This window comes from Bos indicus, chromosome 9, assembly GCF_029378745.1.
Source record: "Bos indicus isolate NIAB-ARS_2022 breed Sahiwal x Tharparkar chromosome 9, NIAB-ARS_B.indTharparkar_mat_pri_1.0, whole genome shotgun sequence".
Classification (NCBI taxonomy): Eukaryota; Metazoa; Chordata; class Mammalia; order Artiodactyla; family Bovidae; genus Bos; species Bos indicus.
In genome coordinates, this window is record NC_091768.1 from 16,402,447 (window position 1) to 16,417,693 (window position 15,247).

The following is a 15,247-nucleotide window of genomic DNA, read 5'->3' on the forward strand; positions in this document are numbered from 1 at the left end:
AATTGGACTTAATGTTTATATCCCAAAGAGGAAAAGTATGAAACAGAAGAAAAATCTCTATCTATTAACCACATTAATAAAGGAAAAAACCTCTACTTGGGAGATAACTTATTTGGTAACTTCAAGGTTCATTAAAGATATGTGAGAGACTTATCTGCCCATATGGCTCTGAGATTCTTTAATTTAGAACCTTTACGGAGGAGGAAATCTAACATCCCTCCAGTGAGTTATAAAATCATTCCTTCTTTGGAATTCTAGTCTGATTTTTACATTTGATTTTTATTGAGATTTCGGAAAGAAAGAGGGGTACTTGAAGCCATTCTTGCTTTGGGAAAAAATTACATGAAAGACAGTTTGCCTTTATTTATTTCAATTTTCACTCCAAATCTTACTTCTGGTTTTAGGGGCAATGGCTGATGGAGATGGAAAATGAATCTCCATTTCCCTGAGTCAGGTATCGACTCACTTACCTTGACTTTTCTGTTCCTTCAACTTGCTCCTATCAAAACTCCCAATTCATCAGTGTATTGACTTTAATAATTAGCTTAAAAGGTTGACTTTCTTTTCAATATACCAGTATAGGAGTAACCTCAAATTAATGTCTAAATGGAGAAATATGTTAATTAGGATGCAAGGGCTTCATGGTAAAGTAAGCAAAGGAGATCTTGTTTTTTTTTTTTTTTTTTTACCTTGCTATTACTTGTGTGTATAAAAATTAGAGTTAGTGGAAACACTCTCCTCAGAAGGGTGGTGGTACTTTGGTACTCCTCAGAAGAAAATTGTGACTTAATTATTAATAACTTGATTATTATTACTATTTATTTTTCACCCTAATTATAACACTAGTTTACATATTGAACTTTAAAATGAATTCAAGCTTCCAGAAAAAAAAAAAAAAAAAGAAAGTGAAGACATAGGAAAAACCTTTGAAACCTCTCCTAGAAACTTAGCAAAATAGCAAAAAATAGCAAAAAAAAAAAAGGAATAACATCAGCTCTTTTATCAGTGTCTCTTAGCTGCTGAGGAGATGGAAGAGCCTCTTTCCTGGTTTTCCTGGACCCGTGTTCTTAAAGGTTCTTCAGGCAGGTTCTGATATACAGGGGAAGTACTTTAACATGGCACAGCGGGGTCTGAGGGAAGAGTGTGCTCAAGCAGGGACTGACTGATCTTCCTACACTATTCTAGCAGCCGTGGGCCTGTGACAGTAAGGGCAGCCATGACAGAACACGTGAGCTCGTTTGCTAGGATGTTGCTAAACAACAAAATGTTCTGAGGACTTGCTAAACAACATAAAATGTTCAGGCCTATGCCTTTGGGCCTTTATACAGTTGGCCCTCTGTATCCACAGGTTATACATCTGGGCATCCAACCAACTGCAGTTTGAAAATATTTTTAAAAGTTCCAAAAAGCAAAACTTGAATTTCCCAGGCACTGACAGCCATTTACACAGCGTTTACAGTATACAACTATTTATGTATCATTTACACTTTATAAGGAGATCAGCCCTGGGTGATCTTTGGAAGGAATGATGCTAAAGCTGAAACTCCAGTACTTTGGCTACCTCATGTGAGGAGTTGACTCATTGGAAAAGACTCTGATGCTGGGAGGGATTGGGGGCAGGAGGAGAAGGGGACAGACAGAGGATGAGATGGCTGGATGGCATCATCGACTCGATGGATTTGAGTTTGAGTGAACTCCGGGAGTTGGTGATGGACAGGGAGGCCTGGCGTGCTGGGATTCATGGGGTCGCAAAGAGTCGGACATGATTGAGCAACTGAACTGAACTGAACTGAGGTATTATAAAGTAAGGTATTATGAAGTAATCTAGCGATGATTTTGGAGAAGGCAATGGCAACCCACTCCAGTACTTTTGCCTGGAAAATCCCATGGACAGAGGAGCCTGGTGGGCTGCAGTCCATGGGGTCCCTAAGAGTCAGAAATGACTAAGAGAGTTCACTTTCACTTTTCACTTTCATGCATTGGAGAAGGAAATGGCAACCCACTCCAGTTTTCTTGCCTGGAGAATCCCAGGGACTGTGAAGCCTGGTGGGCTGCCATCTATGGAATCGCACAGAGTCGGACAAAACTGAAGCAACTTAGCAGCAGCAGCAGCATAGGGCCTCTGCTGTGCTGGGGGTCTTTAAGCCACATTGCATGTCCTGGCTTTATCTGGTCATTAAATAATCTGGGATTGAGTGAAGCTTGTTGTGTCTCATGACACTTTATTATTAATCAAAATCATCACTGCTGACTGAGCAGTGAGTGTTGCAAGTGTGCTAGAGAACTTTCTCCCTAAGATCCCTCCAGCTTTTAATGATCAAAATTATTGGAAAGTAAGTCTTTGAAATATATTCAATTGATGGCCAGTGTGTAAACTCTTCAATAACTTTTGGTAGAAAAAGCGACTTCTTTAAGCCGTTTTGCAAAGAAATATGATGGTTTAATTATTATGATACAACATATAATGCTTCATAATAAAACTTCTGTATTATAAAGATCAGTTCTGTCTTCCAGAGTAAAATATCAAAATGTTATCAAACTGGGTGAAGACATCTTCAAACATTAGTTTTTATCTTGTGATCACTCACCTAGAGCCAGACATCCTGGAAAATGAAGTCAAGTGGGCCTTAGAAAGTATCACTACAAACAAAGCTAGTGGAGGTGATGGAATTCCAATGGAGCTATTTCAAATCCTGAAAGATGGTGCTGTGAAAGTGCTGCACTCAATATGCCAGCACATTTGGAAAACTCAGCAGTGGCCACAGGACTGGAAAATGTCAGCTTTCATTCCAATCCCAAAGAAAGGCAATGCCAAAGAATGCTCAAACTACTGCACAATTGCACTCATCTCACACACTTGTAAAGTAATGCTCAAAATTCTCCAAGGTAGGCTTCAACAATACGTGAACTGTGAACTTCCAGATGTTCAAGCTGGTTTTAGAAAAGGCAGAGGAACAAGAGATCAAATTGCCAACATCTGCTGGATCATAGGAAAAGCAAGAGAGTTCCAGAAAAAACATCTATTTCTTCTTTATTGACTATGCCAAAGCCTTTGACTGTGTGGATCACAATAAACTGTGGAGAATTCTGAAAGAGATGGGAATACCAGACCACCTGACCTGGCTCTTGAGAAATCTGTATACAGGTCAGGAAGCAACAGTTAGAACTGGACCTGGAACAACAGACTGGTTCCAAATAGGAAAAGGAGTACCTCAAGGCTGTATATTGTCACCCTGCTTATTTAACTTCTATGCAGAGTACATCATGAGAAACGCTGGACTGGAAGAAACACAAGCTGGAATCAAGATTGCTGGGAGAAATATCAATAACCTCAGATATGCAGATGACACCACCCTTATGGCAGAAAGTGAAGAGGAACTCAAAAGCCTCTTGATGAAAGTGAAAGTGGAGAGTGAAAAAGTTGGCTTAAAGCTCAACATTCAGGAAAGTAAGATCATGGCTTCTGGTCCCATCACTTCATGGGAAATAGAAGGGGAAACAGTGGAAACTGTCAGACTTTATTTTTCTGGGCTCCAAAATCACTGCAGATGTTGACTGCAGCCATGAAATTAAAAGACGCTTACTCCTTGGAAGGAAAGTTATGACCAATCTAGATAGCATATTCAAAAGCAGAGACATTACTTTGCCAACAAAGTCCGTTTAGTCAAGGCTATTGTTTTTCCTGTGGTCATGTATCGATGTGAGAGTTGGACTGTGAAGAAAGCTGAATGCCGAAGAGTTGATGCTTTTGAACTGTGGTGTTGGAGAAGACTCTTGAGAGTCCCTTGGACTGCAAGGAGATCCAACCAGTCCATTCTGAAGGAGATTAGCCCTGGGATTTCTTTGGAAAGACTGATGCTAAAGCTGAAACTCCAGTACTTTGGCCACCTCATGCAAAGAGTTGACTCATTGGGAAAGAGTCTGATGCTGGGAGGGATTGGGGGCAGGAGGAGAAGGGGACGACAGAGGATGAGATGGCTGGATGGCATCACTGACTTGATGGACGTGAGTCTGGTTGAACTCCGGGAGTTGGTGATGGACAGGGAGGCCTGGCGTGCTGGGATTCATGGGGTCGCAAAGAGTCGGACACGACTGAGCAACTGAACTGAACTGAACTGCAAGCTTGCAAAATAGAGGATTTTTTAAAAAAATAAATAAAGAAAGGGAAATTATTTTCAATTTTATTCACCCACTTAAAAGGAATCATAAAATGTGTTTTAAAAATCATTTTCTGTTTGACTTTTTAGTTGTCTTTTCACCTATTTTTTACAGATAAAGTGATAAGATAGGACACTTCAATTGCAGCTTTGCTGATGTGTTTTGAGAAATCCAGGGTTTTATAAAAAATAATAAAGCAGTGGCAATAACATATTAAAATATTAGATCAGTTCTAGGATCTCAAAACACTTTGCACATGCAATATTATCTGTAGTCACAAAGATTCACATGCTAGAAAGTCAAATCAAGGCCTTTGCAGTGTACATCACAGGGGTTTGGGACACATAATGGTAGAAAATATTTTCTTCACGATCTAGTTTTTAAGGTCTGTGTATTTTTTTGTACAAAAGTAATGGTTCTGTAGTTTTATAAACTAAGTTTATATTTTAGAATTATAGTATTGGGGGAATTATTAGTACAATTAAGATTTCTAAAGAGTTCTACAAGTTTTGATTAGAATAAATATATTATTTTGTAAAGGATACTTCCAAATGATTAATAATATACACACAATTTCCTCCTTATTGAAATTTAATTGAAATATTTTCCATATGAATTGGTTTTCCAAATGAAGAGTTGGTTCTAACTTGGGTGGGTGGTTAAGAATTTTTCAGTTGCCCACTTTATAAACATTGCTTCGTAACATAGAACCAGGGTCGATAAAACATTACATACCAATCAAATTCAACGAATGAGCTTTTGTTATACTTAAAAATAAGTAGATATTAATTTTATCCACATAGAAAATATCTTCTCCAATTTCCAGTGATTTAGGTGTTCAGTTTATGGTCAGCTGTCACTATTTACATCTCCTGCTATTTTTTTGCAATGAATAATTACCTGAACTCTGAGAAACAATTTATTCTTGGAAAGAATTAAAATCACCTGTCATAAATATTATGTTGTTATTTTATCTGTGAAGCTATTGTCTGATAAATAACTTGGATTGTTTGGATAATCCCAAATGAATTTTGGGTGCACATTGGATCCACGATCAAACTACTAATGGGTGGAAACTAAGGAGGGATAATCACTCATTACTTCTTTGTATCTCTTCTTTATTGGTGTAGTTCTAGTTGCTTATTTTGATTTATATTCTTTTTAATTTTTCCTTTTTTAAAATAATTATTTACTTATTTATTTTCGGCTGTGCTGGGTCTTCGTTGCTGCGTGGACTTTTCTCTTGTGGTGAGCTGGGGCTACTCTTGATTGCAGTGCGAGGCTTCTCATTGGCCTAGGGGGTGGAATCTCCTGAGCGGAACATGGGCTCCAGAACATGCAGGCTTCAATAGTTGTGAAATGTGGCTCAGTGTGATTCCTGGGCTCTAGAGCACAGGCTCAATAGTTGTGGGCCCTGGGCTTAGTTGCTCGGTGGCATGTGGGGTCCTCCCAACACAGAGATTGAACCCGTGTCTTCTGCACTGGCAGGAGAATTCTGTATCACTGCGCCACAAGGGAAGCCCTGATTTTTCCTTTCTTCTTCAAGTTTTCTTACCTTAAGGTTAGAAGTATTTTATCTCCAACTTGCCTTGAAATTTCAGTGTGTCATTGGAATTTAAGGTGGTTGGAAGGAACTTGAAAGCTCAAAATAAGGGACAGTTGTTAACAACAACAACAAAAATACTAAATTTTACAACTTTTAAATTCAGCTGTTACCATATTAATTTAGATATTGCAGTACATGTAGATTCATTCTGAATATTAACCCCCGTTCCTCACTGTGTATTCTTTTTTATTTTTTACTTATATTTTTATTTTTTATTGATTTGCAGTGTTGTGTTAATTTCTGCTGTGTAGCAAAGTGAATTCAGTTACACATGTTTATGTTAATTCTCTTTCATGTTCTTTGACATTATGGTTTATCACACGATGTTGAATATAGTTTTCTGTGCTATATAATAAGACCTTGTTGTTTACCCATTCTATATACAATAGAATATTTGCATCTCCTAACCCCAAACTCCCAATCTTCTCTCCCCACCCACTCTTGGCAACCACAAGTTGGTTCTCTACTCATCCAGAAGTTGTTGAGTATACATAGTCCTTTAGTCTTGACATTTACCTAATCAACACTTCCTGCCATTCTGGCTCAGGAGAGGAAGCTATAAGGAAGATCAGTTATGTACCTATTATGATCTTAGGTGGTGATGGGAGAAATCCATCTTCTACTGTCCTTGCTGGCAATTTGGTGGACCAGTCACTGAACTGAGGCCAGTTTGATGCCTAAAGTCAGCAGCTCTCAAGGTAGTAGAAACAGTTTAAGAGAGATCAGATTATAGGTCAGAGGTTCTGAAACACATTTAAGTACAGAATATTATTTCAGAAATTAAAAGACTGAAAGGTCCTACTTTAATACAGATAAGAAAGCAATCAGAGCATACTAGTAGTTATGGTTTTGTCATTTACGAAAGTGAAAATGTTAGTCACTCAGTTGTGTCCTGCTCTTTGCTACAACGTGGACAGTAGCCCACGAGGCTCTTCTGTTCATGGAATTCTCCAGGAAAGAATAATGAGTGGATAGCCATTCCCTTCTTCAGGGGATCTTCCCAACCCAGGGATTGAACCTGGGTCTCTTGCATTACAGGCAGGTTCTTCAACATCTGAGCCACCAGGGAAGACTTGTCATTTATAATAAGGTGCAAATATACAAGTACCTATGAATTTTATTGTTTAGCAAACATTTTAGTTTTCAATACAGCTCCTACTGTACTTACAATTGGGTTACATCCCAATGAAGCCATCATAAGTAAAAAATATCATTAAGCTGAAAATGCATTTATTACACCCAATGTCATAGCTTAGCCTAATCTACCTTCAAAATGCACTCAGACCACATGCTTTAGCCTACAATTGGTCATAATTATCTAACAAAAAGCCTAGTTTACAATAAAGTGCTAAAAATCTCATGTAACTTATTAAATGCTCTACTGAAAGTGAAGAACACAATGATTGTATGGATGCTGAATGGTTGAAAACGTACTGACTGTTCCCTCTCACGATCTCATGACTGACTAGGAGCTGTGACTTGCTGCCATCATCCACCATCACAGAGGGAAACTACTGCTGGGGATAAGTTCAAAGTTCAAAATCCAAAGCACAGTTTGTACTGAATGGGTATTGTACTTGCACCATTGTAAAGTCAAAATACTTTAAGTCAAACCATTTTGAGACAAGGACTGTCTGTATCCAATTTTGATAGCAGCCAATTAAAAAAAAAGGAAGAGTATGTTTACTTAAATACTAAGTCTGAATTTCTGAAATTCAAAACAGTTGTGTTCATTGACTATGCTAAAGCTTTGGACTGTGTGAATCACAACAAATTGGAAAATTCTTAAAGATATGGAAATACCAGACCACCTAGCTGCCTCCTGAGAACCTGTATGCAGGTCGAGAAGCAACAGTTAGAACTGGACATGGAAAAATGTACTGGTTCCAAATTGGGAAAGAAGTATGTCAAGGTTGTATATTGTCACCCAGCTTATTTAACTTTTATACAGAGTACATCATGTGAAATGCTGGGCTGGAGGAAGCTCAAGCTGGAAGTCAGATTGCCAGGAGAAATATCAATAACCTCAGATAGGCAGATGACACCACCCTTATGGCAGAAAGAAAAGAGGAACTAAAGAGGCTCTTGAAGGTGAAAAAGGAGAGTGAAAAAGCTGGCTTAAAACTCAACATGCAGAAAATGAAGATCATGGCATCTGGTCCCATCACTATGGCAAATGGATGGGGAAACAATGAAAACAGTGACAGACTTTATTTTCTTGAGCTCCAAAATCACTGCTGATGGTGACTGCAGCTATGGAATTAAGACACTTGCTCTTGAAAGAAAAGCTACAACGAACCTAGAGAGTGTATGAAACTGGAGCCTATTATACAAAGTGAAGTAAGCCAGAAAGAAAAACACCAATACAGTATACTAACGCATATATATGGAATTTAGAAAGATGGTAACAATAACCCTGTGTACGAGACAGCAAAAGAGACACTGATGTATAGAACAGTCTTTTGGACTCTGTGGGAGAGGGAGAGGGTGGGATGATTTGGGAGAATGGCATTGAAATATGTATGATATCATATATGAAACGAGTCGCCAGTCCAGGTTCGATGCACGATACTGGATGCTTGGGGCTGGTGCACTGGGATGACCCAGAGGGATGGTATGGGGAGGGAGGAGGGAGGAGGGTTCAGGATGGGGAACGCATGTATGCCTGTGGCGGATTCATTTCGATATATGGCAGAACCAATACAATATTGTAAAGTTTAAACAAAAAAAAAAAAAGAGTCAGACATGACCTAGCGACTATACCAGCACCAACATAAGTAAATTAAATAAATTTGAACAATCTTATTTAAACCTGATGCATTCTTAATGATTTTATTTCTGTCCACTTATCAGTTATTGAAAGATGATCTAAAATCCCCAATTATGATTCCAGTATATAATGATTATTTAATATTCTTATAAGATGTCAGTATTCAAATCACTTGTAGAAATGCTCTATTAATTGCCTATTTTTTTCACTTTTAAGATATTCTCATAAATTTTCCTTGAATTTTGAATATTGTGGATTAATAAAAAAACTTGGAAAGAGGAAAAAAAACAAAGATCAATATGGTCAAAGGTTTTTCCAGTTGTAATGTACGGATATGAGGGTTGGACCATAAAGAAGGCTGAGCATTGAAGAATTGATGCTTTTGAACTGTGGTGCTAGAGAAGACTCTTGAGAGTCCCTGGGACAGCAAGGAGATCAAACCAGCCAATCCTAAAGGAAATCAACCCTGAATATTCATAGGAAGAACTGATGCTGAAGCTCCAGTATTTTGGCCACCTGATGTGAAGAGCCGACTCATTGGAAAAGTCCCCGATGTTGGGAAAGATTGAAAGCAGGAGAAGATGTGGGCAAGAGAGGAGATGGTTGGTTAGCATCACTGACTCAATGGACATGAGTTTGAGCAAACTCCAGGAGATAGTGAAGGACAGGGAAGTCTGGTGTGCTACAATCCATAGGGTCACAAAGAGTCAGACACAACTGAGAGACTAAACAATAGCAGCAACAACCAGAAGACACAGATACACTAAAATTTAAAAAAAAATCAGATCAAATATTAACATGTGCAGTTGCAGAAGATGTATTTACATATTAATTTGTGAAACATGACCTTTCATTTAGATCAGATGACAGTTGTCCTATTTGATTTGCCTTTTTTGACTCCAGTTTTTTTATGAATATGTGTATTGGTTGCTGTTTTTGGTTTCATCAGTAGAGGAATAACTTCACAAATGTCTAAAATATGTTGGTTTTTATAGCAGTGTCATTAGAAGTCAATAGAAATAGAAATATGAGTCAAATTAAAGTATCAGTAAATTTTAATAATGGCTCCTAATTTTCTTCTGAAACATGGAGTCAAATATATCTGGAAGTTCATCATGTTGAAGATAAAACATTTTGCAATATTGTGATTGCTATTGTAATTTTAGTGAAAATTTTAATTATTGAAGGTAATGTACTTGTTTTCATGGTGATGATAGGAATACACATATTGGTAGGCTACAGAATAATGATGAAAGTAATGTTCTTGATAAATTAAGAAATTCATGGACCAAAAAATGAACTTGGAATTGGCTTGAAATGGGAACATATAATTCATAATTACATCCAAATAGGCTCCAGTCATTGACTCATGATTTGCCATCAGCTATAGATGGCAAAACTTTAGAAGTATGTTTATATGTAAACAAGGCCACTGAACAATAAAAATACTGCAGCATAGCAAAACATGCTCTTTGCTGTCCATGTAATGCCAGACTTTAAAAATATTTGAGACTTTACAAAACACTTTGTTAATCAATCTTTGTCACTTAATGGTATCAAATATTTACATAATTGTGTCCTGTATTTATTACATTTTGCTTAACATCTGTTGAGAATATTTAATAAACACATTCAAGTAGAGTATTAAAAACTCCAACTTTTGAATACTTTTAGAAAACTATGATTATTGAACACTAAGGTTGCCCTGAGAACCCCATGAACAGAATGAAAAGGCAAAAAGATAGGACACTGAAAGATGAACTCTCCAGGTCAGTACGTACCCAATATACTACTGGAGATCAGTGGAGAAATAACTCCAGAAAGAAGGAAGGGATGGAGCCAAAGCAAAAACAACACCCAGTTGTGGATGGGACTGGTGATAGAAGCAAGATCCGACGCAATATTGCATAGGAACCTGGAATGTTAGGTCCCTTAATCAAGGCAAATTGGAAGTGGTCAAACAGGAGATGACAAGAGTTAACATCGACATTCTAGGAATCAGCAAACTAAGATGGACTGGAATGGGTGAATTTAACTCAGATGACCATTGTATCTACTACTGTGGGCAAGAATCCCTTAGAAGAAATGGAGTAGCCATCATGGTCAACAAAAGAGTCTGAAATGAAGTACTTGGATGCATTCTCAAAAAGGACAGAATGATCTCTGTTTCCAAGGCAAACCATTCAATATCATAGTAATCCAAATCTATGCCTCGACTAGTAACACTGAAGAAGCTGAAGTGGAACAGTTCTATGAAGACCTACAAAGCCTTCTAGAACTAACACCCCCAAAAGATGTCCTTTTCATTATAGGGGACTGGAACACAAAAGTAGGAAGTCAAGAAACACCTGGAGTAACAGGCAAATTTGGCCTTGGAGTACAGAATGAAGCAGGGCAAAGCCTAATAGAGTTTTGCAAAGAGAATGCACTGGTCATAGCAAACACCCTCTTCCAACAACACGAGAAGACTCTACACATGGATATCACCAGATGGCCGACACCAAAATCAGATTGATAATATTCTTTGCAGCCAAAGATGGAGAAGCTCTACACAATCAGCAAAAACAAGATCGGAGGTGACTGTGACTCTGATCATGAGCTCCTTATTGCCAAATTCAGACTGAAATTGAAGAAAGTAGGGAAAACCACTAGACTATTCAGGTATGACCTAAGTCAAATCCCTTATGATTATACAGTGGAAGTGAGAAATAGATTTAAGGGACTAGATCTGATAGACAGAGTGCCTGATGAACTATGGAATGAGGTTCGTGACATTGTACAGGAGACAGGAACAAGACCATCCCCAAGAAAAAGAAATGCAAAAAAGCAAAATGGCTGTCTGAGGAGGCCTTACAAATATCTGTGAAAAGAAGAGAAGAGAAAAGCAAAGGAGAAAAGGAAAGATATACCCATTTGAATGTAGAGTTCCAAAGAATAGCAAGGAGAGATAGGAAAGCCTTCCTCAGTGATCAATGCAAAGAAATAGAGGAAAACAATAGAATGGGAAAGACTAGAAATCTCTTCAAGAAAATTAGAGATACCAAGGGAACATTTCATGCAAAGATGGGCTGGATAAAGGACAGAAATGGTATGGACCTAACAGAAGCAGAAGATATTAAGAAGAGATGGCAAGAATACACAGAAGAACTGCACAAAAAAGATCTTCATGACACAGATAATGACGATGGTGTGATCACTCACCTAGAGCCAGACATCCTGGAATGTGAAGTCAAGTGGGCCTTAGGAAGCATCACTATGAACAAAGCTAGTGGAGGTGATGGAATTCCAGTTGAGCTACTTCAAACCCTGAAAGATGATGCTATGAAAATGCTGCACTCAGTATACCAGCAAATTTGGAAAACTCAGCAGTGGCCACAGGACTGGAAAAGGTCAGTTTTCATTCCAATCCCTAAGAAAGGCAATTGCAAAGAATGCTCAAACTACTGCACAGTTGCACTCATCTCACATGCTAGTAAAGTGATGCTTAAAATTCTCCAAGCCAGGTTTCAGCAGTATGTGAACTGTGAACTTCCAGATGTTCAAGCTGGTTTTAGAAAAGGCAGAGGAACCAGATTAAATTGCCAACATCCAGTGGATCATCAAAAAAACAAGAGAGTTCCAGAAAAACATCTATTTCTTCTTTATTGACTACACCAAAGCCTTTGACTGTGTGGATCACAATAAACTGTGAAAATTCTGAAAGGGATGGGAAAACCAGACCACCTGACCTGCTTCTTGAGAAATCTGTATGCAGGTCATGAAGCAACAGTTAGAACTGGACATGGAACAACAGACTGGTTCCAAACAGGAAAAGGAGTTCGTCAAGGCTGTATATTGTCACCCTGCTTATTTAGCTTATATGCAGAGTACATCATGAGAAACACTGGGCTGGAAGAAGCACAAGCTGGAATCAAGATTTCCAGGAGAAATATCAATAACCTCAGATATGCAGATGACACCAACCTTATGGCAGAAAGTGAAGAGGAGCTAAAGAGCCTCTTGTTGAAAGTGAAAGTGGAGAGTGAAAAAGTTGGCTTAAAGCTCAACATTCAGAAAACTTAGAGCATGGCATCCAGTCCCATCACTTCACGGGAAATAGATGGGGAAACAGTGGAAACAGTGGCTGACTTTATTTTTCTGGGCTCAAAAATCACTGCAGATGGTAACTGCAGCCATGAAACTAAAAGATACTTACTCCTTAGAAGGAAAGTTATGACTGACCTAGACAGCATATTATAAAGCAGAGACATTACTTCACCAACAAAGGTCCATCTAGTCAAGGCTATGGTTTTTCTAGTGCTCATGTGTGGATTTGAGAGTTGGAATATAAAGAAAGCTGAGAACAGAAGAATTGATGCTTTTAACTGTGGTATTGGAGAAGACTCTTGAGAGTCCCTTGGACTCTCAATAAAACAATAAAACAAAAAACAAACAATAAAACTGCAAGGAGATCCAACCAGTCCATCCTAAAGGAGATCAGTCCTGGGTGTTTATTGGAAGGACTGATGTTGAAGTTGAAACTCCAATACTTTGGCCACCTGATGCAAAGAGTTGACTGATTTGAAAAGACCTTGATGCTGGGAAAGATTGAGGGCAGGAGGAGAAGGGGAGGACAGAGAATGAGATGGTTGGATGGCATCACCGACTCAATGGACATGGTTCTGGGTGGACTCCAGGAGTTGGTGATGGACAAGGAGGCCTCCCATGCTGCGTTCATGGGGTTGCAAAGAGTCTGACAGGAGTGAGCTAATGAACTGAACTGAACTGAAGGTACAAACAGGAAGATATTAAAAATCTCTACCTACAAAATCAAGGGAAAAGCTCAACAGTTAAACAATGAGAGCATAGACTGTGTAAAAGTTTTAATTTTGAAGTTCCAAATTTGCAGTTTGGAATCTTGTTTGCAGGATGACTCTTGATAGAGCATCTATTTTTAACTAAAAAATGTAGATTCTCTGCCTTATTGAAATGATTTCAACAAATTTTACAGTTTATTTTAGTTCAATTCAGTTCAGTTGCTCAGTCGTGTCTGACTCTTTGGGACCCCATGAATTGCAGCACGCCAGGCCTCCCTGTCCATCACCAACTCCCAGAGTTCACCCAAACTCATGTCCATCGAGTCAGTGATGCCATCCAGCCATCTCATCCTCTGTCGTCCCCTTCTCCTCCGGCCCCCAATCCCTCCCAGCGTCAGAGTCTTTTCCAATGAGTCAACTCTTCACATGAGGTGGCCAAAGTATTAGAGTTTCAGCTTCAGTCCTTAGTAGCATCTAAATTTGGAGAAGGCAATGGCAACCCACTCCAGTAGTCTTGCCTGGAAAATCCCATGGATGGAGGAGCCTGGGAGTCTGCAGTCCATGGGGTCTTGAAGAGTCAGACACGACTGAGCCACTTCACTTTTACTTTTCACTTTCATGCACTGGAGAAGGAAATGGCAACCCTCTCCAGTGTTCTTGCCTGGAGAATCACAGGGGCGGCAGAGGCTGGTGGGCTGCCATCTATGGGGTCACACAGAGTTGGACATGACTGAAGTGACTTAGCAGCAGCAGCATCTAAATTATGTGATACTTTAAAAGCATCGTAGTGATATTATGCTACAAGTTTTGTGTGACAAAAACACTTATTGAAGATAGATATTTTGAATAGAGGGAAGTCCACCTACAAAAATAATTGTGTTGAAATACTTATTTTAAAACAAATTTAGAATTGAAATTATTCTTTATTTAGTAAAAATTTTCATTAATTTTTACAGTATTTTTACAGAGAATTTTATCTTGATTTAAAATACTATGGTAAAGACAAAATAGTCAGTGAAGGATATCAACATTATCAAATATTAATTATATAATTCTACTCATGCAAAGAGTTGACTCATTGGAAAAGACTCTGATGCTGGGAGGGATTAGGGGCAGGAGGAGAAGGGGACGACAGAGGATGAGATGGCTGGATGGTGTCACTGACTCGATGGATGTGAATCTGAGTGAACTCCGGGAGTTGGTGATGGATAGGGAGGCCTGGCGTGCTGTGATTCATGGGGTCGCAAAGAGTCGGACACGACTGAGTGACTGATCTGATCTGATTTGATCTGACTCTGGTCAAGGCTGTATTCAAATGTATCAGAAAGTTAAAACAATAAGATCTTATTTTCAAATACATTCTTTTAAAAATAACTGTGGCATATTAGTTATGCATGAGGCCGAGAAATTAATTATAGTACCTGACTGTGTACAAAGAATGATCACCCTGCTTATGATTGTTTATAGGCAATATAAAGACTATATTGCTTTAATACTCCTGGAAACACATAGATGGATGGTATTTAATTTTATATAAAATGTTTATTACAAAAATTTGTTTTTGAAATGAATCATTGTTGAAAATATAATCTGTTTTCCACATTAACTATTTTAGTTTATCCATTTCCTTTTTTTTACTAAGATCTATGATTTTTTAAATATAAATTTATTTATTTTAATTGGAGGTTAATTACTTTACAATATTGTATTGGTTTTGCCATACATCAACATGAATCCGTGACAGGTATACTTCCCCATCCTGAAACCCCTCCCTCCTCCCTCCCCGTACCATCCCTCTGGGTCGTCCCAGTGCACCAGCCCCAAGCAACCAGTATCATGTATCGAACTTGGACTGGCGATTTGTTTCATATATGATATTATACATGTTTCAATGCCATTCTCCCAAATCATCCCACC